At 40.1% G+C, this 27,790-nt stretch overlaps 1 protein-coding gene across 4 annotated transcripts in view; it reads right to left on the bottom strand.

Moving 5' to 3' along the window:
* Window positions 1–27,790, bottom strand: part of cdk17 (cyclin dependent kinase 17) — a 227,588-nt gene that overhangs the window by 147,424 nt on the left and 52,374 nt on the right. For 3 of the 4 annotated variants that reach the window (XM_060843052.1, XM_060843055.1, XM_060843054.1), the window contains exon 2: window positions 4,909–5,105. The exons of the other annotated variant lie outside the window; for it this stretch is intronic. The gene's annotated coding sequence lies outside the window, so the exon portion shown is untranslated. The remainder of the gene's footprint in view (window positions 1–4,908; window positions 5,106–27,790) is intronic. 4 annotated transcript variants of the gene reach the window in all.

Here is a 27,790-nt window from a genome sequence, read left to right on the forward strand (position 1 = left end):
GCCTGGATTCAGAAAACTGATGCAAAGCACAAAGCGGTAGAGAGCCTCAGCAACAAGCCCAATCAGGACTTCGTACCAGCCTAAAAGATTTTTCCAACCCATACTTATCATTACCCAACTTTGAGCCAGTTTTTTTTATTTAAATGCATTCAGAGTTTCATTACATTGTCTTGAAATTAACAAATCACTTTATTTCATTACTTTTACATGGAAGGAAGGCAAAACTAACAAATCCGTATATATGGCGTTTAACATCTTTTTAAATCTGACTACCACATGACTATTTCAAAATTGTTGCCATCTTCTCAAAGTTCAAAGAGTCCTCCAAAATTGTCAGTGTGTCACAACCACACTCTTGATGTTTCAGTACACTGGAAAAATATCTATTTCAAAAGATTTATTTGTTTTATGCCAGTTTAGTCTGCCTCAAATCTTACCTCATTTAAAGTGACACTACTGATACTTTAATTGGGATAAGCTCAAAGATGGCATTTGCTAATATTTTTCCTTTGAATACTTGTAAGAGGTATTAATACAAAACATGCAGTACTTTGTATTCATTTTGTTTCAAAATGTTTGCATCGTCTTGCGATATTCACATTTTTTCTGATTACCTTTTTGGTAGGTGGGATTATTTATTTTTTTTATTTGTATTCTGGACGTCAGCTTACATGCATTTTTTCTTCAAAAGCTCCTCAGCAGGGGTCATCCCTTAAATATTTTATAGTCATACCAATGAGCCCCTCTATTTTGCTGCCTTCAAGGATTTCTACAAGCAATTATTTTCTCTTCAATTTGAATTCATAAAAGAAATTTTCCATGACTATTTTCACCATCAGCCCATTTGCTGAATGGAACATTTGAAAACATTCTACCTGACAACTGTCCCAAAGCATTCCCTTTGGGGAAAAAAAAATTGAACCAAAATACAGGTATAATACGAGGGGTTCTCGTGGTGCAGCCGTAGTGTCCCGATCACTGGACCAGGAGGCTCTGGTTAAAGCCCTACTTGAGCACGTAACAAATTCTCTGGATAGGCTGATTAGAAAATACCTGCAACCATTAATGATTCACACAATATTATAGATAACAAATCAACAGTGGAGTATACTAGCATAAGATTCAGCAATTTTTGCTATACAAGTGGTGGAAAATATAGTCATGGGGGAGGTTTCAATAAGATATTAGCAAGTGTAAGTTTTCATCAAGGCCACAATGCCAATGCAATCATTTGCAGTAATGATATGAATAGCAAAGATTGTTTGTTTACAAACAGGCAGACTCTCTCTCTGTCTCACCAGAGAAGAGTTGGAACTAAAAGCTTAGGTCCAGTCAAGTGATGATTCAAACTGACCAGGTGCAGTGGGCAAAAGAGGCAATATCAATTTTTTAAAAAAAGGGTCAGTATAAAGAATTAGGATGGAACACAAAATGGTTCTAAAGGAAAAAGCTGGAGAGGTGAAAGACTATGAGATTATCAAAGGGATTATAGGGATATGATTAAAATAGACACTAAAGAATCGTACCAATGTGCTACTACCAGGCCAGTGGTATAACCTTTACAACATGGAATGATGCAGAGAAGTTTCAGGAAGAGGAATGGAACCATTGACTCTAAGCCAGGCTTCTGGCATCTGTCACAAGATGTAAAGCAGACCTGGGCAAACACCAGCCTGGGCCACATGCAGTCACAGGAGCATCCAATTCAGCCTGTGGCTGTAGCATTAATGAATGTAGTGCACATGCTCAATTGTTCCTGGTCAGTTGGAGAAAGGAGCTGTGAAAGTAAAACATAGGTCCCAGAAAACTTCAAGGAATGTACTTCAGAACAATGGAAGTACTTCTTGCTATAGTAAAAAATGAGGTCTGCAGATGCTGGAGATCACAGCTGCAAATGTGTTGCTGGTCAAAGCACAGCAGGCCAGGCAGCATCTCAGGAATAGAGAATTCGACGTTTCGAGCATAAGCCCTTCATCATTCCTGATGAAGGGCTTATGCTCGAAACGTCGAATTCTCTATTCCTGAGATGCTGCCAGTACTTCTTGCTAAACAGGAATTGGACAGTGATTGAAGGCCAGAGGTAAGTCTTCCTTGAAAACTGCAGCTACCATTATAAGAGGATGAATGAACAAAATTATCTGTTAAAATTTCAGTAATTTTGATTTTTTTTATATTTTTGCAAATATTGATGCTGTAATGTCAAAACTTCAATTTATTTTGCACTTAAAATTTTATAAGTAGTAAAGTGATTCCTTCACAGTTTAGTTTCTCCAATTTTCTCATTCCATCAGTGAAGAGGCTAATTGTTGTTAAAGTCTGGAATCAGCAATTTGTGATTTGAACCTGGTGCATTGAAGACTTGATTGGTAAAAAGAAGAGTCTCTTTCTCCCCAACTAGAATTGTTATAAATCTCTAATTCATTAACAGAATCATGCATCACAATGTCAATATTTTTAAATGATTGATTCATACAGCCAAATTTTTGATGATACCAGAAAAATGGAACTTCAGTAAAAAGTGAGAAGATGACAAAAATTGTGGTTGAATTCCTCTGCTCTGAAGGGAATAAGGCTAGCTTTACAGGTGTTCAAAATCATGGAGGTATTATTAAATAAATAAGAGGAAATAGTTTCTAATGGCAGTAGGGTCAGTAGCCAGAAGACAGAGACTAAACGCAAATGTCAGAAGCACCAGAGGACAGCAGATACGTAGACCAAAGGCTTCATATGTAATTCTGCTTTGGACAAACAATTGAAATATTAAAGCACGAATGTTGCTGCCTGCAATGCCAAGGGGTGGCACGGTGACACAGTGGTTAGCACTGCTGCCTCACAGAGCCAAAGACCTGGGTTCAATTCCCACCTTGGGCAACTGTCTCTGTGGAGTTTGCACATTCTCTCAGTGTCTGCGTGGGTTTCCTCCGGGTGCTCCAGTTTCCTCCCACAGTTGAAAGATGTGCAGGTTAGGTGAATTAGCCATGCTAAATTGCCTGTAGTGTTAGGTGAAGGGATCAATGTAGAGGAATGGGTCTGGGTGGGTTGTTCTTCGGAGGGTCAGTGTGGACTTGTTGGACCGACGGGCCTGTTTCCACACTAAATAATCTAATCTAAATGTCTCCACAAGCAAATGTGGTTTAACATTTGGAGATCATAACTCAGTGTTTAGTTGTTGCTGCACTTCTGAAAATAACTGTTGAAAAGATATCTTAGCTGGAGGGCGGTGTTCAACCCTCCTAGATTTCAGTGAATGATTGTCTCATGTTTCAGGTTGATCGTTGTGGAAATACAATGTATTCGATATTTTCAACATTTAAATCTTGTGCATTCACAGTATGCACTCATGCATTGCCCCCAGAATGAATAGAAGGACATATTGTAAGAATAAATGAAAGGTGATCATGTAGGGAGTAATGTCACTGAATTAGTTATCCAAAGTTGCAGACTAATGTTCTGAGAACATGCATGCAAATCCCCTCATGGCAGATGGTGTAATTTAAAATCAATAACAAAAGAAGTCTGAAATTAATACCTAGCTTACTGGCAACTGTGCAACCAAGATTGACTACGGTTCTAAAAATGCATTGCTCGCTAATGTCCCTTTGTTACTGATCGAAAGGAGGTACTCTATCAAACAGCACTTAACAGCGCTAGTAACCTGCACCAAGATGTTCACCTGGGTTTCCACCAGGACCTATTGACTCCAGAAAAAAAAACTGAATTCAAGAGCAGAGATGACTGCCTCTGACATCCACAGTACTTGACCAAGCTTGGCAGCAAAAAGTCTAATACTTCAATTAATGGGAGTTTGGGATGTGGGAGAGGGTGAGCGTGAGGAACAGGCTTGCCTGATGCCTAACACAATAGAAACAACGTGCTATACACAGATCCAAGAGATCCACAAATGGATCAATTGAGAGCTTTTCAGTACTGCCACTTGCAGTTGTAAATAGTGATGGATAATTAACTAATCGGAGAAGGTGGCTCCACAAAAATACCTTTCACCAATTGTTCCTTTTGAGATTTATTATTCTATCCTTGAATGCAAGAAGAGGGTTGATCACTTCACAGATGTATCAAATACTTCTAGGGTGATAAATAATTAGGAGGATCACACTAGATTACAAGAAAATGATCAATGGCGAACAGAATTCAATGTGGATAAAATTTTGGGTGATGCACTTTGGCAGGACACACAAGGCAGGGGCAAACACGATGATTGGTAGGATTCCGGGAAGCACCTAGAAGCAGGAAGGTTATGTTAGAACTGTATATAACATGGGTTACGCCAAAGCAAGAATATTATGTTCAGTTCTGAAACTCATATCATAGTATGAATGTGATAGTATGAGAGATGGTGCAGAGGAGATTTATCAGGATGTTACCTTGGTTGGAGAGCTTCAGTTAGAAAGAGAAACTGGACAAACTGGGGTTGTTTTCCTTGGAGAAGGTTGACAGAGGACATGATGAAGATGTATAGAAGAGATGCAAGGAATTTTTTTCATCCAGAGGGTTGTGGGAATCTGAAACTCTCTGCCGATAAGAAGGATAGAGGCCGAAACCCTCAGAATACTGAGAAAGTATTTAGATGTGCACATGTGATTCCAAGGCAGTCAAGGCTATGGGCCAAGTGCTGGAAAATGGAATTGGAATACTTAGATAGTTGTTTTTGACTGGCACAGATTCACTGGATTGAAGGGTCATTTTCTGTGCTATAGGTTTCCATGACCTTAAGACTATGATGAGGGAATTTCAGAGTTATTATTTTCATAAATAGGAAATTCAAGAGGATTTTCAGTAGAAATCAATAACATTTTCGACAAGAGCAGACCTCCTTTTGCAGCCAATGTTTTTTTCCTTGGGTTAATTAATGTTAAATAAAAAGAGACTTTCAGAATGAGATTTACTCACATATCTCAGTCACAGTTTCCAATCCTTAAATATGGTCATTCCTTTACGTTTTCATTCTTCAGCTTCAGGATTCTAAAGTTCAATATTTGTTCCCACAATCTAGATTGCTATCTACTTTTCAATCTTCCAGAAAATTATTGAAATAGTGAGATATGGAAACCAATAGTTGCTCTATTCTTCTTGTAGATAAGCACGTGCTGTAATGGGAAAGAGATAGTTATGAATAGTTATACGAAACAAACCAAACACAGTTAAAAATAGTATGCTAAGAATAACTGGGTGGTGAAAAGACATCCCAATTACAGTTTTATGATTCACTTTATGGTACTTACTTGTTCAGAACAAATATTAGAACAATTTCCAATCTTGAGCTCACAATATCAGCATTAGGGCAACTGTGCCAATAGCAACTTACATCTATTAGAACATCATAGTGATATGAATAATCATCACTTCAGAACATCATCGACAGAATTGTAACCATCAGGTAAATGATTCCAAGAAATAATTAATAGAATAATAAAGAAAATGGTTAAGAGCTATTAATAAAACAAAAGATTCAAAGTTACATTTGAAAACTAAATATTCAATCATTGTTTTAAAACAATTAGCATTAGATAAGGTAAAACATTTCACATTTTTTCCACCTTTCCATCACCTGAAAAAATAACTACTGAAAGACAGGCCTTAGTGTGGAACAAAAAAGAGCAAAGTCTTGAAAAATATGCTATGCAATGATAATCCATTTATTGAAACTGAAGGATCCAAGACAGGTGTAATCAAGAGAGAGAGCCCTGTATGCTGTGACGCCCACAATCAAGCCAGGGTACATTGATGGTCCCAACATGTAGTTATCTCACCCAGCGTGCCACTCAATTTGTGCACCACTCTCTCCCAGCCTGATGCTGGGGTTTTGAGGGTTGGGGGAAAGAATAAATGTAAGACTACAGCCCTTAGAACAAACCTTTAATGTGTCAAAAGCATTAAATGTATCTCAATGCCAGCAACAACTCATTCACAATAAGTGAATGTGCTGAATGCTGAGCTGGACAGCCGATCCATTATTGGATCTTCTCATCAGTGGGAGCCTTTGAAGCCTTTTGAAAGAGGTAGCTGTCATGGAGGTGACAGAGTTTAAAGTGTTTCCATCGAGGCAGTATATAATACTCTCACTGAAGGGCAGGTGATCTTTGAGTAGAATAATAAAAGTCAGGTGTATTGTGAATGGTATGGCAATGTGCACACAGACTTGGTCAGCACCAATCTGGTTTCTGGAAACACCTGTTGCAGTCTTCCCACTCAAAGATGTACCAAATAGAGAGGGTGCAAAACATGACCTACTCTTGGGAAATAAGTCAGGGCAACTGGCGGAGGTGTCAGTGGGTGAGCACTTTGGGGCCAGCAACCATAATTCTATTAGTTTTAAAAATGATGATGAAAAAGGATAGACAGGGATCTAAAAGTTGAAGTTCTAAACTGGAGTAATAGTCATAGAGTCAGAGATGTACAGCATGGAAACAGACCCTTGGGTCCAACCTGTCCATGCCGATCAGTTATCCCAACCCAATCTAGTCCCACCTGTCAGCACCTGGTCCATAACCCTCCAAACCCGTCCGATTCATATACCCATCCAAATGCCTCTTAAATGTTGCAATTGTACCAGCCTCCACCACATCCTCTGGCAGCTCATTCCATACATGTACCATCCTCTGAGTGAAAATGTTGCCTCTTAGGTCTCTTTTATATATTTACCCTCTCACCCTCAACTTATGCCCTCTAATTCTGGACTCCCCGACCCCAGGGAAAAGACTTTGTCTATTTAACTTACCCTTGCCCCTCATAATTTTGTAAACCTCTATAAAGGTCACCCCTCAGCCTCCGACGTTCCAGGGAAAACGGCCCCAGCCTGTTCAGCCTCTCCTCATAGCTCAAATCTCCAACCCTGGCAACATCCTTGTAAATCTTTTCTGAACCCTTTCAAGTTTCACAACATCTTTCCGATAGGAAGGAGACTAGAACTGCACGCAATATTCCAACAGTGGTCGAACCAATGTCCTGTACAAGCGCTTCATGACCTCCCAACTCCTGTACTCAATACTCTGACCCAAGATGTTCAAAGGTTGTTTGGAGGCAGATGTAAAGGGATGGATGGAAAATGGGAAGCCTTCAAAAATTAGATAACAAGAGTTTAGAGACAACACGTTCCTGTCAGGCGAAGAAAGGCAAGGCTGTTAGGTGCAGGGAATGCTGGATGACGACAGAAATTGAGATTTTGATGATCAATAAGAAGGAAGTATATATCAGGTAGAGACAACAGAGATTGTAAGTGAATCCTTAGTAGAGGATAAAGGCAGTAGTATACTGGACAACCAGCCATTTTGATACAGAACTGGCTCAAAGGTAGATGACAGAGGGTGGTGGTGAAGGGTTGTTTTTCAGAATGGAGGCCTGTGACCAGTGGAGTGCCACAAGGATTGGTGCTGGGTCCTCTACTTTTTGTCATTTAGATAAGTGATTTGGATGTGAGCATAAGAGGTATAGTAAGTTTGCAGATGACACCAAAATTGGAGGTGTAGTGGACAGTGAAGGAGGTTACCTCAAATTACAATGGGATCTTGATCAGATGGGCCAATGGGCTGAGAAGTGGCAGATGGAGTTTCATTTAGATAAGGTTTGGAGGGACATGGGCTGGATGCTGGCAAGTGGGACTAGATTGGGTTGGGATATCTGGTCGGCATGAACGCATTGGACTGAAGGGTCTGTTTCCATGTTGTACATCTCTATGACTCTACTCAGTGTATCTCATGTCATCTTTTATGCTTTTGCCAAGTGGCATGACAAGCTTCTCGCAAGGCAGCGACAAGTTGCCAATTAAGGGGATTAAGGTTGCTGAATAACATCCCAACCCACCTCATTAATATTCAGGTTCCTGTCTTACTAAGAACACCAAAAAGGCTACACAAAAGACCATAAGAGCACAAGTCACTGGAACAGAAATTAAACCATTTGGCCCACCGAGAATACTCCGAGAACAAGGTTTCTCAATCCCACTTTTTTCGCTTTCTTCCTGTAACCTTTAATCCATTTGGCAATCAAGAACTTACCTCAATCTGTTTTAAATATACTCAATGACCTGGCCTCCACAGCTTTCTCTGGCGATTAATTCCACAGATTCACCACTCTATGGCTAAAGAAGTTTCTCCTTATCTCCATTCTAAAAGGTCTTCCCTTTACTCTAAGGCTATGACCTCAGGCCCTCATCTCTCCTGCCTATGGAAACATATTCCCAAAGTTGATTCTGTCCGGGCCATTCAATATTCTGGAAGTTTCAATCAGATTCCCCTTTATCCTTCAAAATTCCACCGGGTATAGTCCCAGAGTCCTCAAACATAGAGAAATCTTGACAATTGAAATCGCCACATGCTCTGAAGGACTTCCATGCTGGACACCAGGAATCAACACTTCAGGACATGCTCCTTGGAGTGCAGATTCATAGCTCCTTGAAAGTGGAGTCGCAAGTAGATAGGATAGTGAAGAAGGCATGCTTTCTTTAGGAATGTGGACACTCTCAGTCAGTACTCAAAGTGGTGAATGTCAGGATATGAGGAGCCAAATGTTGGACAGTCCATCAACCATCTTGGCTCTTTCTGCACTCCTGGAATCAGTTTTCAGGTGCCTGCAGATGTCTTCCTAACAACACTGTGGATCAGCCTACTGCAGTTGGACAGTAGCAGATCAAGAAGGCTGGTCACCATTACCTTCTTAATGGTAACTTGGGACAGGCAATAAATGCTGGCCAGCCTTCAACAACCGCATCCCAATAATGAATAAAGAAAAAATAAATGCAGAAAGCTACTAATACCACCGGTTAAATTCTTTCGTTGGTTGAGCTCACCATTAAAGGTTAGGCTTCTCAGCTTCCCCCTTTGTGGAAGGCACAGGGACCCTCAGGTTTAATTTACTATAATCAGTCTCATGAGAGAGAAGCCTATGGGTCTTCTGGGACCATGGTGACTTTCATTCACTTGGATGTGAAGCAGTGGGCATCAGACAAGCAGTCTAATCTTTCAGTAATAAAAAGGATGAACATACAGCATATGTGCTGCACAGTGGAATATATTATTAACTACAGAATCCTAGTTCACAGACCATGTACTAATTGATAGTGGGGTTTAAGTTCATAGGACCAAAATATGCAAAAAACTGATATTCAAGACGCATTCCTAAAAACTTTTCATTTCAATGATCACCAAAAAAAAGTCAATACATCTATTAATATTTATAGTACATGTACCCGACCGAATCCTGATCAATCACAATCAATGTATTTCACTGCGACCCACTGTCAAGGGATACGTGGGTTGCAATTCTGCCGGAAAGAATTGCTCTTCTTAGCCAAATGCATCATGGTTCATATTAATAAAAAGAATGCACAAAAAAAATGGAACTACTCTGCAATGAATGCAATGCTGTTAAACAAACTCTTCTTTATTTTCTAAAAAAAAGTGGGCCGCACGGTGGCAGTGGTTAGCACTGCTGCCTCACAGCGCCTGAGACCTGGGTTCAATTCCCGACTCGGGCGACTGACTGTGTGGAGTTTGCACGTTCTCCCCGTGTCTGCGTGGGTTTCCTCCGGGTGCTCCGGTTTCCTCCCACAGTCCAAAGATGTGCAGGTCAGGTGAATTGGCCATGCTAAATTGCCCGTAGTGTTAGGTACGGGTAAATGTAGGGGTAGGGGTACGGGTGGGTTGCGCTTCGGCGGGTCGGTGTGGACTTGTTGGGCCGAAGGGCCTGTTTCCACACTGTAAGTCTAATCTAATCTAATCTAATCTAAAGTACAGTAACCAGGTGTACAGTCTTGGCTGCCCTGCTGTTGGAAGGATATTACTAAATTGGAGAGGGTGCAGAGAAGGTCTACAAGGATGTTACTGGGATTGGACGGTTGGGTTATAAGGAGTGGCTGGATAGGCTGTCACCTTTTCATTGAAGGGTAGGATGTTGAGGGGTGACCTTAGAGGTTTATAGAATCATGAGGGTCTGAGATCAGGTGAATAACAAATATCTTCACCCTAGAGTAGGGAAGTAGGTGAAAGGGGAAAGATTTTAAAAAAAAACCTGAGGGGCAACGTTTTCAAACAGTTGCCACATTCGTATGTGGAATGGACTGCCAAAGGAAGTGATAGATGCAAGTAGTTACAACATTAATCAGACATTTAGGCAGGTACGTGAATAGACAAGGTTTGGAGGGATATGGGCCAAATGCAGGCAAATGGGACTACTTTAGTTTGGGAAACCTGGTCGGCATGGAAAAATTGAACTGAAGGGTCTGTTTTTGCGCTGTCTGTCTCTATGACACTATAACAGATTTTTCTTCGGTTTTCATACTGAAGTAACAAGGCCATATAACAAAGCACAAAAAATCACACTGGGCTAACTTCACATGTGATTTGCTTCTTGGGAACTTAACAGATGCTGTTGGGTGGAGGAGACTGTGCAACAAAGCAGTCTGTTGAACAGCTGCCAAAAAATTGCAAAGGAAGGAATTTCAAAAAGGTTGGTGAGTATAGACTGAAAATTGCTGCATATCAAAAGCCCACAAATTTATTGTGTACTTTTCAGACCATCCGTGATGATGGATACGCAACTAATGGGAAAAGTGTACTTAACTTCATTTCACCGATTTGCCAGCCACAGATGCATTTGTTTACGACAGTATTAGCAGGAGTGACCACTACACAATCCTTATGAAGAGCAAGTCGCATCTTCACAATGAGATTACCCTTGAACATGTTGCGTGCCATGACCACTGTGCTAAACAGGATAGATTTTGAGCCCATGTTGTAATTCGAGGCTGGGCATCCAGAAGGCATTGTAGGCCATCAGGAATAACAGAAATGTTTCCACCCACAATCTGCAAACTCACTGCCCAGCATATCCCCCACTCTACCACTACCACCAAGAGAAAGGATGAACTCTGGTTCAATGAAGAGTTCAGAGAGATCAGAAGCAGCATCAGGAATAACTAAAAATGACCATATATACTCATGTATAGATTGATCTCATGTATAAGTGGGCCCTTTATTTTTCATATATCTTGTGTATGAGTCAACCCTAGTTTTTCAGAAGTCTCTTCCTGACAGTATATACAGCCTTAAAGGACATGATTTGCACATTTTTGATTCAAATGCTATACCTGTATACATGTTACGTGCACCAGTATGAATTTGCACAATACGATTTTCAAATCGTTAAATTGAATGCTGATAAGTATATATACTGTATACAGAGGTATCTCAGTTATCCGAATAATGGATTATCCAAAGAAAATTTCAAGGTCTCGCAAAAACATTTCACCAAAGAGGTAAGTATATTCGATTTACCTGTACTATAGATGTGAAAACGCCGGCAAAATCAAAGAAACACAAGCAGGTCAAGCATCAGTGACTGGATACCTTTTAGGTAAGGGTTGTTACACAGCCCTTTGCAAAAGTAAATGTTTTACAGTATTCCCAGCACTTTACCTGACTGTTCATTTTTTTAAAAAACGGCAAAGAACGCAAATGCATGTGCAAGGCAGAGCTTCAATCTTTCTATCACATGACTGAGTTCCCGGAAACTGATATTGTAAATGGTCATGCGATCATTGTTTTTGTTTGGGACCTTGTTTAATGCTGGGATTTCATGGTAAGGGTTTAGTTCTTCTCATTTAAACCCGTATTTTGCAGACTGTAAAGATTAGTTTGTTTAAATGGCAGATTCATTAAAATTATAGATTTAAACAATTCTCCGTATTGCGTTAGATCAGTATGGCCCACCCCGTTTAACCTAAAATCAATTATCCGAATGATCAATTAACCACTGAGCGACCCTACTTCTCTGCAACTTCAATAACTAAAAATTATTGAAGTTGCAGAGAAGAACAACAATAGCGTAGCTGCAAGGGAGTTCTGTGTTTTTGAAAAACGTTTTGGAGATTGGAGGAAAAAAGCCACACAGTTAAAGGCTATGCCAAAACAGAAGTATGCCAACCAAGGAAGCTGAACAAGTGGCCACAACTAGAAGAAAAAATTGCTAACTAGGTAATTCAGTGTCGTCAGAACGGAAGCATAGTGACTCGACAACGTATAAAAAATATGCACCGTAAACGAAGCAAAAAAAAGATGCATTTAATAAAGATAGTGCAGGATGGTACAGTAGGTTTATGAAAAGGTATGATTTAGTGCTTAGACAGAAAACCAAGATTGCCCAACGACTACCAGAACTTAATGACAGTTTAGTTGGGTTCCATCGCTTTGTAATCAGAAATCGGACAAGATTGGAACAAAAGCAGTTTTGTTTAAGACTACTGGCCATTGAAGGAGTCGATTCACTGTGACAGTTGTTTGTGTGGCAGATAGAACAAAGTTAAAGCCTATGGTGATTTTTAAGCAGAAAACTCTGCCCAAACAGAATTTTCTGTCAGGCATTGTTGCCCTCATCCATCCAATCTTTTTCATGGACGAGGGTGGCTGCAAAACTTGGATTAGGGAGGTCTAAAAGATGCAATCAGGTAGACTTAGAAAGGAAAAAAAAAACTTACTGGTTTGAGATATGTTCAGATCATACAGAATGAAAAGTGTTATCAGTGAATTTGAGCTAACAATACTGACATTGCAATGATTTTTGGAGGCCTTTCAAGCATGGTGCAGCCATTGGATGTTAGCATCAATAAAGCTTTTAAGGAATTAGTATGGAAGAAGTCAGACCCTTGGATGCAAGAAGAGGAAAAAGAGCTTCACAACAACATGCATGCTCAATTCCATGCACAAAAATTTCTAATGCTTTAGATAGTACAGAGGATGACTATTCATAGTCAGATGGAAGTGATGACAAATCAATTGATGATTGCCTTGAGAGTGCAGATAAAGATGATCCATACAATTATATGCTTGATCCAGATGACTGGAATGAATTATTCGGTGAAGCGAGTGCTGATAACAGTGAATTTGAAGGATTTTAATGGACTTTTGCATATACCAGTAACTTTTGTTTTAAGCAGCAATCTCATAATATTTGTGATATACGTTGAGAAGAGTCTTTTTGCTGTGAATATCAGTTTTTTGATGTAAAGTGTTTATTATATATTATTAACAGTTTCATGCAATCTTTTTTCAATAAAATACGAGCAGTCTTTTTTTTGGTTTTACTGCTCCTGTTTTTATTTCATGAATTGTGTGCTGTACAAATACCATCGGTAGATGCTGGACCACCTGCTGGTATGCCTATTAACTTTTGTACATAGGTGTAGATCTACATGCACTTACGGTACTGGTAAATGGAATACGGTATGACAACACCATTTGACTGCAGCAGATAGAATGGAGACAGTGATTTTGTAGATGAATATTCAATAATGGCCATAATTCCTTTTCCTTTTCTTGTTCATTATTTTACGTAGAGATCTGGCTCGTTTGTCCATATTTTGACTCGTGCCAAGCATGAATTTCATCCTCTCAAACAATTATAGGACACAATATTCCAAATGTGATCTAAATAAAGTCCTATGCAACTGCAACCTAACTTGCTAATTTTTATAGTCTGTGCCTTGACCAATGAAGGCAAGCATGCCTTCTTGACCAACTTATCTATTCATGTTGCCAATTTGAGGGAACTGTGAACCTGTCTACATAGATCCCTCTGTATGTTGATGTGACTTAGGGTTCTGCCATCTACAGTATACAGTGCAGCAACCTTTTTATTAACCAGCACCTATGGATGAGGAGTATGCTGGTTGATCAAGTGGTCCACATATTCAATGTAAAAACACACACTCAATAATGTAGTGCAGGGAGTACACACATCATCGTCATACTTCATTGACTGCATAAATCACTTAAATAATAATGCACCTTTGCCTTAAAGTAAAACTAACCGGCAGACAGCCTTCCCACTCGTACCCTCAACTGACTACTCAGTCACTGTGGAGATCACAATAATACAGTAAACTTAGCAGTATTTCTGGGAGATAATTTTTGCCCGTTTATTGAAAGTGCTGATTAAAACAAAGTTTGCTATACTTTCCTCCTGTATTAGATCTTCCAAGATGTATCACCTCACATTTGTCTGGATTAAACTCCATCTGCCCTTTCTCCAGCCAAGTCTCCAGCCTATCTATATCCTGCTGTATCCTCTGGCAATCCTCCTCACTATCCACAATTCCACAATCTCTGTGAAGTCCACAAACATATTAATCAGGCCACCTACATTCTCCTTCATTTACACATATTACAAACAAGGGTTCTAGCACTGATCCCTGCAGAACACCACTGGTCGTAGATTTCAAATCACAAAAATTACCTGTTACTCTGTCTGCTATGACTGTCAGTTCTGTACTATCCTTACCAGTTCAGCATGATCCCATCTGACTTCACCTTTTGTATCAGCCTGCCATGAGGGACCTTGTCAAAGGCCTAGCTAAAGTCTACATCGACAACATCTACCATCTACCCTTAAAAATCTCAATCAAATTTATGAGACATGACCTTCCCTGTACAAAACCATGCTACCTTTCGCTAATAGAACCATATTTTCCCAAATGCGAGAAAATCCTCAGGATCTTCAATAATTTCCCTTCCACTGATTTAAGACTCACTGACCTATAATTTGCCAGATTATCCCTGTTGCCCTTCTTAAACAAAGGAACAACATTGACTATTCTCCAGTCCTCTAGCATCTCCCCTATGACTAAAGAGGATACGAAAATTGTGTACAAGCCTCCAGCAATTCATCATCTGCCACCCTTAGCATTCTGGAATAGATTCGATCAGGCCCTGGAGACTTGTCTACCTTAATGCTTTTCAAAACACCCAACTCCACCTCTTTTTTTTTAATACTGATACATCCTAGACGATCAACAAAAGCCTCCAGACACTCACCATCCACCACATTCTTTTCCTTTGTGAGTACCAATGCAAAGTATACTAAGGACCTCATCCACTTCCTCTGATGCTGAGTGTACCTACCCTTTCCCTTGTTAACTAGGTAATTCAGTGTCATCGGAATGGAAGCATAGTGACTCGACAACGTATAAAAAATATGCACCGTAAACGAAGCAAAAAAAAGATGCATTTAATAAAGATAGTGCAGGATGGTACAGTAGGTTTATGAAAAGGTATGATTTAGTGCTTAGACAGAAAACCAAGATTGCCCAACGACTACCAGAACTTAATGACAGTTTAGTTGGGTTCCATCGCTTTGTAATCAGAAATCGGACAAGATTGGAACAAAAGCAGTTTTGTTTAAGACTACTGGCCATTGAAGGAGTCGCTACCTCTTGCTCCTTATATATGGATAAAATGCCTTGGGATTTTCCTTAATCCTGTTTGCCAAAGGTATTTAATGGACCCTTTTGGCCCTCATAATTCCTTAGTTGAGTTCTTTCGTATTATCTTTGAATTCTTCAAAGGCTGTCTGTCTTCAAGTTTCCTAATTTTATGTATGCCACTTTTTTCTTTTTGACTAAGCTCTCAATTTTTCGTCAGCTAAGATTACTGAATCTTGTCACCTTTTCCTTCATTTTCATAGGAACATGTGGCTCTGAAATCTAAACCACCTGAAGATTTCCACAGTCCAGGTGTGGAAAATGGTGATTGTTCTCAAAATGCTTCCCCACTGAAACTTCGATCACCTGGCTGGGCTCATTCTCAATCTAACATGACTATTTACATATTGTTTCAAAATACTGTCTTGGACACAGCTAACAAATCCAATCCCAAAAGCACCTAGCAGTCAGTATAGCATAAGTTAAAATCACTCATGACAACACTGTTTTTACATCTGTCCACAAATATGTTCCTTTAACACCTGTTGGGAGACCTAGTACAATCCCAAAGTGATTGCACCCTTTCCATTCCTGAGCTCTACCAAGATGTACCCTCCATGGAGTCTTCCTTGAGTACAGCTGCAATATTCTCCCTAATCAGCCCACCTCTACAAACCACTACAAATGCCGGAGGAAAGATCACAGAAGCGCTTCACAGGAGGCTCCCAAACACTGAGGATGTCACCTAGACAGGGGACGAAACGTTTGCAACACAAATTCCCACCTCGGTTAACAGAACCACAACAGCCCACCTCTAAATTTAGCTCTATACTTCTGCTGTTCAAACCCTGGTTTGCTCTCCTTTCTCTGTTGCTGCTGCTCAGACTGAAGTCAGTCCAAGCCCCACCCCAAGGTATTTATTCTCATGCTGCTGCTGCCATTCACACTCAGCCATGCATGGTGGTGAACAATTAAACTACTCACTGCAGGAGGCGGCTCTACAAATTTCCCAATCATCAATGAAGGGGGAGGTCTAGCACATCACTGCAAATCAAAAGACTGAAGAATACACAACAATCTTCAGTGACAAGTACTGAGTGAATAATTGGTCATTTAGTGAGATTCCCAACATCGCAAGTGCTGGTCTTCAGACAATTCAGTTCACTCCATGTGATATCAACGAACAGTTGTAGAGTCATAGAGACATACAGCACGGAATCAGACCCTTTGATCCAACTAGTCCACGCCGACCAGATATCCTGACCTAATGTCGTCCCATTTGCCAGCACCTGGCCCATATCCTTCCAAACCCTTCCTATTCATATCCCATCGAGATGCCTTTTAAATGGCGTAACTGTACCAGCCTCAACCACTTGCGCTGGCAGCTCATTCCAGAAGTTGCCCCTTCAGTCTCTTTTATATCTTTCCCCTCTCACCCTAAACCTATGACTTCTAGTTCTGGACTCCCACACCCCAAGGAAAAGACTTAGCCTATTTATCCAATACCTGCCCCTCATGATTTTATAAACCTCTATAAAGGTCACCCCTCAGCCTCCGACGCTCCAGGGAAAACAGCCCCAGCCTATTCAGCCTCTCCCTAAAGCTCAAATCCTCCAATCGTGGCAACACCCTTGTAGACCTTTTCTGAACCCTTTCAAGTGTCACAACATCCCTCCAATTGGAAGGAGACCAGAATTGCACACAATATGTCAAAAATGGCCTAACCAATGTCCTGTATAGCCGCAACATGACCTTCCAACTCCTATACTCAATAAAGGAATATATAACAAATGCCTTCTTCACCATCCTATCTACCTGCAATTCTACTTTCAAGGAATTATGAACCTGCACTCCAAGGCCTCTTTGTTCAGCAACACTTCCCAGGACCTTACCATTAAATGTATAACTCCTGATCTGATTCGTTTTTCCAAAATGCAGAACCTTGTATTTATCTAAATTAAACTCCATTCGCCACAGATTGTTGGTGCTGGATACCAAAACCATGATAACATTATGGCAATACATCTGAAGATACATGCTCCAGAACCAGGGCGGCACGGTGGCACAGTGGTTAGCACTGCTGCCTCACAGCGCCCGAGACCTGACTCAGGCAACTGACTGTGTGGAGTTTGCACGTTCTCCCCGTGTCTGTGTGGGTTTCCTCCGGGTGCTCCGGTTTCCTCCCACAGTCCAAAGATGTGCGGGTCAGGTGAATTGGCCATGCTAAATTGCCCGTAGTGTTAGGTAATAGGTAAATGTGGGGGTATGGGTGGGTTGCGCTTCGGCGGGTCAGTGTGGACTTGTTGGGCCGAAGGGCCTGTTTCCACACTAAGTAACCTAATCTAATCTAAACATGGCACACTCTAAGCCAAATTCTTCCAGTACAGTTATACCTGGAAGTGGAAAATTGCCCAAGTATGCCCTATACACAACAAAGCAGGTCAAATACAAGTCAGGATTTCGGGCAAAAGTCCTTCATCAGGAATAGAGGCAGAGTACCTGCAGGGTGGAGAGATAAATGAAAGGAGGAGGGGGTGGGGAGAAAGTAGTATAGGGTACAACAGGTGAATGGGGGTGGAGATGAGGGTGATAAGTCAGAGAGGAGGGTGGAGTGGATAGGTGGGAAGGAAGATAGGCAGGTAGGGCAAGTCATGGGGACAATGCAGTTTGGAACTGGGGTGAGGTGGGGGAAGGAGAAATGTGGAAACTGGTGAAGTCCGCATTGATGCCCTGGGGTTGAAATTTCCGGAGGCGGAAGATGAGGCGTTCTTCCTTCAGGGGTCGGGTGGTGAGGGAGCGGTGGTGAAGGAGGCCCAGGACCTCCATGTCCTTGGCTGAGTGGGAGAGGGAGTTGAAATGTCGGGCCACAGGGCGGTGTGGTTGATTGCTGCGGGTGTCCCACAGATGTTCCCTAAAGCGGTCTGCTAGGGAGCGTCCAGTCTCCCCAGTGTAGAGGAGACTGCATCGGGAGAAACGATACAATAAATGATATTGGTGGATGTGCAGATAAAACTTTGACAAGTCAGCCAATTAATGCCACATCAGTTCAAAGTGAAGGAAAGCGTAATCAATAGTATTATCAAGCAACACTTGCTTAGCAATAATCTGCTCATGGATGCCCAGTTTGAGTACAACAGGACCATTCAGCCTCTGACCTCAATATAGTCTTGGTTCAAAGGTGGACAAAAGAATTGAATACCAGAGGAGAAGTGAGTGACTGCCCTTGACATCAAAGCAGCATTTGACCAAATGTGATGTCATGGAGCCTTAGCACAATTATAGCTAATGGAAATCAGGTGAACACACTCCAACTGGAGTCATATCTGGCACAAAAGAAAATAGTGGAGATTGTTGGGAGGTCAGTCATGTCAGCTCCAGGACACCTCAAGCAGTTCCTCAAAGTCATGCCTTGAGCTTAACCATCTTCAGCTGTTTATCAGCTGCCATCCCTCCATCATAAGGGCAGAAATGGGAATAAGGTCAGGCTTTTCCAGCCTTATCTAGACTCAGAAATGGGAATGTTCAAGTATGATTGCATAATATTCATTACCATTTAGAAATCTAAGATAAGTAATCTCTCTATATGCAAATGTAACAAAACCTGGGCAATTTTCAGGCTTTAGCTGAAAACTGACAAGTAACATTCATGCCACAAGTTGCAAGCGATGATCATCTCCAACGAGAGAATCTAACCAACTTCTCTTGACATTGGGGCACTAAGTATGGGAGTCAGGAAGTCAACTTGCAACTTTATAAAACTTTGATTAGGCCACATTTAAGAATATTGTGTTCAATTCTGATCACCACATTACAGGAAGGATGTGGAAGCTTTGGAGAGAGTGCAGAAGTTTACCAGGGCTTCCCCAGAGTTGAAATGTCTAACACTAGAGGGCATGGATTTAAGGTAAGAGTGGGAAAATTCAAAGGAAATGTGAGGGCAAGTTGTTTACACAGAAAATGGTAGGTGCTTAGAATCAGTGCTGCCAGGGCTGGTAGTGAAGACAGATACAACAGGGGCATTTAAGGGGCTTTTAGATAAGCACATCAATAAGCAAGATATGGAAGGATATGGACCATGAACAGGCATAGTTTAAATTGGCGTAATATTCGGCTGTACAGATTTGGCATCGTGGGCTGTATAGTTTTATGTTCTATTCAATGGTGGTACTGAATTCACCAATTTTAAAATATCTTGGGTGTTCCCATTGACCCGAAACTGAACTGGTCTTATCATATAAATACACTGGTAGCTACAACAGCAGTTTAGAGGCTAGCAATCTTGCAGCAGGTAACTCACCTTCTGACTCTCCTATGCCTGTCCACCATCTACAAGACGCACGTCACAAGTTTGCTGAAATACTCATTTGTCTGAATGAGTGCTCCAACAACATTTACTATCCAGATCAAAGCAATCCAAATGATTGGTATTGTATCATAAACATCTACTCCCTCCTCCATTGATGCTCAGAAGCAGCAGTGTATACATTTAGCAAAGATTCATCAAGCCTAAGACAGTACCTTTCAAAATGTCAGCATGAAGTCACTGCCTTTTCTGACAGTCATTGCCAAGGAGTGGTTGGGTGACAACTTGTAAGTGGCATTAGTAGTTTACTGGCAATTGCAGACGGTATGACTCTGTTGCCTGCTAATCGGTCATGGCTCCTTGTTTTATGTGTTACTATGTCATTATATGATATAACTGAAGAAGAACTTTTAAATAATTCTAGTAATTAATTTTGACTTGACTCCAAGTTCTATTAATTTAAAAGTTTCCCAAGATCTTAATTCTCATCCATTTTATTAATTCTTCCTATCCAAGTCTTGGAGATAGTTCAAACCAGTAAACTGGCAAACAATGATTGTTTTGGAAGTATTTTCTCTCCATTAAGTAATGTTACAATTCAAGTAAACTAACAAAGATTCACTGGCCTTCAAAGAACAGAACATAGCAACAACCACCTTTTATCACAAACATATTCTGCGCCATACTTGACCAAATAGAACATTACTACCACTAAGCATGATTTACAGTTCCCACTGCTTGCACAGTTCAAGGATGGAGAGTTTTCTCCCTTTAAGAAATACAGTATGTCATTATCTCCTGAAGACATTGCTCAGGTTCATTTTAAATTTCAAACAAAGCAGAACTTTCTGGTGTCTCTCCAAATTGACCATCTTTCATTTACAAGTTTGGAAACCAATTGACAGCAGTCTTTTTTGATCACTGTGTGTACAAAATTTTCTCTGCAACCAAAATCTACACAAATCAACACAATTATGGAAAAGATTTACTCAATATCCCTCCTTTTAGCTCAAGCTACAAATATATAATCCCTAATTCAGTATTGACTGGAATTCAAACATACATACTTTCTAATCAATGTGAATTTTTCTATTATATACTGAACCTTTGAGAGGACATTGGTGGAACAGGGTGGATTAACCTAATTTCTTTTCTCATCTGGCAGAAATGATCTGTCTAAGGAAATCCATTAAAACAGCAAATTACATCAGATATCAACCATCTTTAATAACAGCCCAGAAACAGGAGGAACTCAGCCTTTGAGCCTTTCAAGCTTGCTCTGCCATTCAACATGATCATTCAACTCAACATCCTCTTCCACTTTCTCCCTATACCATTTGGTTCTCTTTGGCCCCAAGTATTCTAACTCCTCCTCCAAAACATTCAATATTTTGGCCTCAACCATTACCTAAGGTAGAGAATTCCACAGGTTCAGCACTCTTTGGGTGGAGAAGTTTTTCCCCATTTTGGTACCCACCCCATATCCTTAAACTGTCACCCCTGGTTCTGGACTTGCCTGTCATTGGCAACATCCTTTCTGCATTTACCTTGTCTAGTCCTGTTAGAATTGTATAGCTCTCTATTTAATGCCCCTCGTTTTTTGAAACAACAGTGAACATAGTCCTAACTGATCCAGTGTTTATTCATACGTCAGTCCTGTCATCCCAGGAATCAGTACGTAAGCCTTTGTTGCACTCCTTCCTATTGCTCCTCAGATAAGGAGACTAAAGGTGCACAAAATACTCCAGGTGTGGCCTTACCAAGGCCCTGTATAATTGCATTCAATCGAAGATCTCCTGTAGCAGCAGCACTTAGGAATCAGAGATGAGCTCCATACCAAACTCTTAAAATTGAGCCAAGTGTCCCAATCAACAGGTTTCTTAATTTCTATCCCTACTGGCCAGGATTCCTTCAGGCCACCGACCTCAGCAAACCATCTCAGGAGAGTCTGCAGTGAGAAAGGATGGTCAATCAAGTTCCAAGAACTTGTACAGAAATGAAATTCTACTTCTGCAAAGGTTAGTCTTCAGGACAGTCTGTGCTGTAGAGTTTTTGAGTTTTATCTACATTTCAGTTTTGTGAGCTTTTAGTCTTTACTTACGAGAAGGGAATGATTCAATTTTAAAGCAGTAATTGCTGAAATTTAGAGTGGAAGCTTAGAGTGAAATTTAGAGTGACCATGCCTCTGGTTCACTTTCAGAATAGAACACAAAGACACAATCTAGTCTTGCAAACAAGGTACTAACTGGGCATACATGCTTTTAAATTGATTTTTAAAAAAATGGAATAAAGAAGTTTAGTCAGTTTAACCTAATGTTAAAGAATTCACAACAGCCATTTGAGGTTTTACTTAACACAATAGCATTGAAAGTAAAACTTGAATTTTTAAAATGCCTGTCACAATGGCATGATATCTTGAAATACTTTGGGGTGTAAAACAATTATAGAAAGCTGGAAACTAGAAAAAATAGGCTACTTTGTCGTTCAGGCCTGCTCCACCACTCAATATGAGAATGGTTGACCGTCTATCTCAATGCCATATTTCCACTTTCTCTCCTTTCTGGGCTTGAAACGTTAACGCAGTTTTTTCTTCACAGGTATTGCCAAACCTGCTCGGTTTCACCAGCAATATTGGTTTTTGTTTAAGCTTTACAGCATCTGCAGTTTTTTGTTTTATTCCAGAAATATGGCTTTTCATTCCCTCATCTAGGCATTTATACATATTGTGAATAGCTGGGGCCCAAGCACTGATCTTTGTGGTACTCCACTTGTCCCTGTCTGCCACCCAGAAAACAACCCAATTATTCCCAACCAATTCTCATTCCATGCCAATATATTACCCACTACCCCACATGCTTTATTAACTCAGCCTAACCTCTTATGCAGTACTCTATGAAAGCTCGTTTTAAAATCCATGCATTTTTCATCTGTTCTACTTGAGTAGCGCCTCGACATACGAACGACCCCATTCGCGAACAAATCGGTTTACGAACAGGATTGTAAGTAAAATTTTGCTTCAAAGTACTTACGAAATTCAAGGTACAAACGAAGGTAGGAATGCAAAAAGCCCGTGGTTTCATTGTCATCGTTCTGCTTTTCTACGCACGCTTTGAACGCAAAACCTCTCGGGCCCCGTGTGATCTCATTCAGTTCGTCTTTGGCGCACGCGCGCTGTGAACATCCAACGTCCAAGCATTCTTACACGTTTTTTTTTGTTTTTCACATTAAATTAGCCCTCACTATGGCTCCCAAGAAAGTGAAAAGTGGTAGTGTTAGTGGTTTTAAGAAACCTAAACGTATTATTGTAGAAACGAAGAGGGAAATAATAGCTAAACACGAGAATGGTGCCCGTGTATCTGATCTCGCTATGCAGTATGACAGAGAAAATCGGCTATCTTTACTATCCTAAAGAACAAAGAGGCACTAAAGGTAGCTGACGTGGCTAAAGGAGTGACTATTTTAACGAAGCAAAGGCCTAGATTGTTAGACAAGGTTGAAAAATTATTATTAGTTTTGATAAATCAAAAAGAGCTTGCTGGAGATGGTGTTAACAAGACTATAGTCTGCGAGAAGGCTCTACACGTACACTTTGATTTGTTGGCGATACAGCCGAGTACAAGTACTGCTAGCGTTGAAGAATTTAAAGCCAGCAGAGGCTGGTTTGATAAATTTCATTGACGAACTGGAATCCATAGTGTAATAAAGCATGGAGAAGCGGCTAGTTCGGACAAAAAAGGCAGCGGAGGACTTTATGAAGGAATTCAATAAATTTGTCGAAGATGAAGGTTATGTCTCACATTAAGTTTTTAACTGTGATGAAACTGGATTTTCTGGAAAAAAAAATGCCCAAAAGGACCTACATAACCCAAGAGGAGAAGACACTACCAGGCCACAAACCAATGAAGGACATGTTAACGCTTTTATTGTGCGTGAATGCAAGTAGGGATTGCAAGATTAAGCCTCTATCAGTCTACCACTCTGAAAATCCTCACGTTTTTAAACGCAATGTGTTGAAGGCTAAACTCCCAGTAACATGGAGGGTGAATAGCAAGGCTTGGGTCACGCGAATGATTTTTATGGAATGGTTGACAGAAGTTTTTTGCACCTGCTGTCAAGGAAAATCTTGAAACAAATAATTTGCCACTTAAATGTCTTCGAGTAATGGACAAAGCTTCTGCCCATCCTCCAAATTTGGAAGACGATTTGGATATTGAATACGACTTCATAAAAGTAAAGTTCCTTCCTCCCAACACCACTCCTCTCATCCAACCCATGGTCCAGAATGTCATTGTAAACTTCAAAAAAATTATATATGAAGGCTGTGTTCGCCAGGTTTTTCCAGGTCACCAACGACAGATTTGATCCTTGGTCAGTACTGGAAGGACCATTCCAATGTCCTCCACTGCATAAGCTTTATTGATAAGGCATGGAATGAGGTCTCTTTCCTTACGTTGCAATCAGCCTGGAGGAAACTTTGGCCAGATTGTGAACCTGAGAGAGTCTTGAGGAGACGACATCAGTAAATGTAGTGAACAAGATCGACCTGGGGCCAAAATATGGGCTTGGAGGATGATGTGGCGGAGCTGGTGGAGGACCACAGACAAGACCTCAGCCCAGAAGATCTTGTTGAATTACAACAAGAGCAGATGAAGGTTATGCAGCAGGAGCATTCTGGAGAGGAGGAAGAAGAGAGGGAAGATGTATCAAGTGTTCAAATCAAAGACATTTGTAGCAAATGGAGTGAAGTGCAGGCTTTTGTTGAGAGGCATCACCCTAACAAAACTGTATCCAACAGAGCAGTGAACATTTTAAATGACAATGTGATGTCCCATTTTCAGAAAATTCTGCAATAAGTTTCTCTGGATCTTTTTCTTGTGGCATGACCAACCTCCAAGACACAAAAAAGAGAAAAGACTCTGAAAATACCCGAACAATGGGAAAATTGATTCAGTTCGCGAACCGGGTCCCAGAACGGATTAAGTTTGTAAGTCGAGGCGCTACTGTATTTAAATCCTCAAAAAAATCTCCAGTAGCTATGTTAAGAATAATTTGACTTTCATAAACCCATGCTAGATTTGTCCAATTTTGCTAATGCTTTCCTAATTGTTTCATTATGCTTTCAAGTATTTCCCCCAATACAGATGATGGGCTGACTGACTGAAAATTCTGTTTTCTTTAGTCTCCCTCCCTTTTAAATAGTAGGGTCACATTTGCGATCCTTCACTCTAAGAACTGCTCCACAGTCTTTCCTGAACACTTTCTGCTTGTGGGTGACCACCTCCTGGAACACTACATTTACTCCAACTGTCCCATAAGCTGGGAATTCCTGAGCTCCACTTGAAGCTCCTGGAGATGTTTCCAAAAAAACATGAACCCAAAACATAGTTAAAGCAAAACTATTGAAAACTGATCGAGTTAACCTACAGAACAAAAATCTATTCAAGGAAAAAAAAGTCTTGTTTAAAGTTATTCACAGGGAACAAGTTTAAACAAATGTATAATTACATGATGTAGAAAAACATGAATTGTCACTATGAAAGGGGAGAAATATGGCAAACCTAATGAGCATTTGATTTTTAGAAAGGTCTGATGAACTTGTTGGGTGCAAGAAAATAACATGTTTGAATTCCCTATCTCTGCATCAAATGTGGTTGCGTGCTCCTATAGGACAAATTGTAAGTTTAATAAATTTCTAACTTCTAACTGCAATATTCAAATACCCAAGAACAGTTGGAATGTCTGAAATTATAAATAAAACCTTACTTTCAACATTTCCACTATCACCGGAAACCAGCAGCCCTGAAGAGACCTAACCACCACCACATAACTTTGATTCACTAAGTACACTGTGAATTATTTTTAAATCACAATCATTTTTGCAGAAAAAATAATTTTCTTAAAGCCTTAAGTATGAAAATGATCGGTTTCAACTATCTTTAAATATTCAGTATGAATTCCTTAACCATGTAGACTATCTTGAGGACCAATACCTTGCAGGTCAGGGAAATTACGTGTGAAGAGTTGTCAAATATTTTAGCAAAATGTACTGGAAATATAATGCTATTCTATATTAATTGATATAGGTACATATTTAATAACACTGGTCCACAAAGACTTCAATAACTGCGAACTATTTTTGGTTGCTCAAGTAATATGAATGTCAATCATCTACATCAAGGCTATAAAATGTGAACAGGAAGAGGAAAATAAATAAAATCACTAGAGAAGACCCCAATGGGATTTTAAAATTCTTCAATAATAAATTTCCACATCAATGATATTACATGATCTGATTTCATTTTTGAGGCAAGCTCTTTTAGAATCCTGGGTATCAGTAGGGGAATAAAATTAGTGCAGGAAACACAAATGAAATTGACAAACTAGGCATAGATTCGCAGCAAATTATATAGATTAAAACTAAGTAGCTCATTTTCACGACTGTTGTGTCAAACATTAGGCGTGCAATCAGAAAACAAGGATATTTGTGTGCGAAAATTCAAATTTCAAGAATAAAAGCTTGAATTACAGTTCATAAACTAGTTAAAATCTCACTGCTCCAGAACAGTGTAAAGTTAAAGTCACTATTGTCCTACCACTTATGAGCAAGAGAACAGTAGTGGTGGTTTAACCGATAGGTCATGATACCTCAGGCAAGAGGAGAGGTTGAGAAGGGAGCGTCCTTCGTAGTAACGCTCTGAGTTGACACGTAGCCCCCAAAGTTTAGTCAGGAGGGCTTCATACAGTTGACTGTTACTACTTTAATTTCTGGCGCCTTATTGTTGCCAGGTGGTCCATCCAGTTTAGTTTTTTTTAAGACTTTCTAGCAATTGATACAACAGTGGCTTGCAACGCTATTGGTTTCATGATCATCACTAGGTCCTTAATTCCAGATTTTCTTTATTGAAGATAGTCTAGACCTAAACTATTACTTATGTTAAAGGCAGCTGTAAGGCTTGTGTTCAAGATGCAATTCGATTGGTCAAATTACCAATTTGAAATGAAACACACTTTATTCATACACTATAATTAAAATATAGACAAAATAAAAGAACTGCTTAACTGTAACTGTACCAAAATGCTTAATAAAAAACATGTATAAAACTACTAATTCATTGTTTCATATAATAACTGTTCCAATATCCCATAAACACACTCTTGGCAAAGGCAAATACAGTAAGATAGATTGTCTCGCATGCCTCGCAGCAGGAACAGAACCCGAGCTTTTATCTGTAAGAGAGAGGGAAATAAGAACTTCCACATTTAGTTTCAAGACCTCAGCAAATACTCCTGAAAGCTAAATAAAAATCCTTGTTCTGTGGGAGTTTGACCCCACACACCCATCCGGGCTGCTTCTTTGTTCCACCTTCAAAGAAAAAAGGCCTCACAAGCTGTTTACTTTATTGGCTTTGGAGCAGACTGCACAGCACCTCTGCCTCAACCTTTCTTCATTAAAAAAAGGATAAAATACACTCCTTGAAGCCGTAGTATTATCACATAGTCTATAATTTGGGTCATTTTTTTGTGTGAAAGTCACTATTTAAGTATATATTGTGTGGTCAAATGCATGAATGAGCTACAGCTATTGAAAGAACAGCTGAATAGATTAGGGCAGATCAAGCAGCTCAACCACCACTCCAACAATTGAGAGGACAAGCCACAAAGGTGCCACTGTACTTGTCTGCCGAGAATAGCATTAATCACAATAGTGGTGTGGAAGCCCTTATATCATTGTTAAGTGACCACTTAGGAGCCTTTAAGTGCTGGTGAAAGATATCCAACTTACATCACATTTGTTGTGTTCTCTTCGAAAATTCACTGCACAGATTGAAACTGGCACGACAATGGTCATGTATGGACCCAGCTCAGTCAGTCATGATTGAGAATACCGGAATTGGCATTAACATGACGTTTGATAATCATCGTTAAAATAAAGCTCCTCCTGCAAAAGCATTCACACAATCTACATTTGCAACTGAAAAAATCAAAATTATGAATATCTTTTAAAAAATTGCCATCATTCTGGGTAATCCAAGATGGGAAAACTTCTGGTTGTAACAGGCTGCTCCTTTTATGAGGTATTTTAGGTGTTTGAGGTGACTTTCTCCAATTCCAGGAGCAGCAATTACTGTTTTATATGCAGTTGCATTTTTTTTGGACCTTTGGAGAAAACAAAAGTCAAAACAACAGCACTTTGAAAAGGAAGAGGAACAGACAAAGGCAGCACATGGTGAGGTCAGTATAGGAGAGAGCGAGTGAGGAAGAAAGAAAAAACCCACACT

The sequence above is a fragment of the Hemiscyllium ocellatum genome, chromosome 23 (assembly GCF_020745735.1).
Source record: "Hemiscyllium ocellatum isolate sHemOce1 chromosome 23, sHemOce1.pat.X.cur, whole genome shotgun sequence".
Classification (NCBI taxonomy): domain Eukaryota; kingdom Metazoa; phylum Chordata; class Chondrichthyes; order Orectolobiformes; family Hemiscylliidae; genus Hemiscyllium; species Hemiscyllium ocellatum.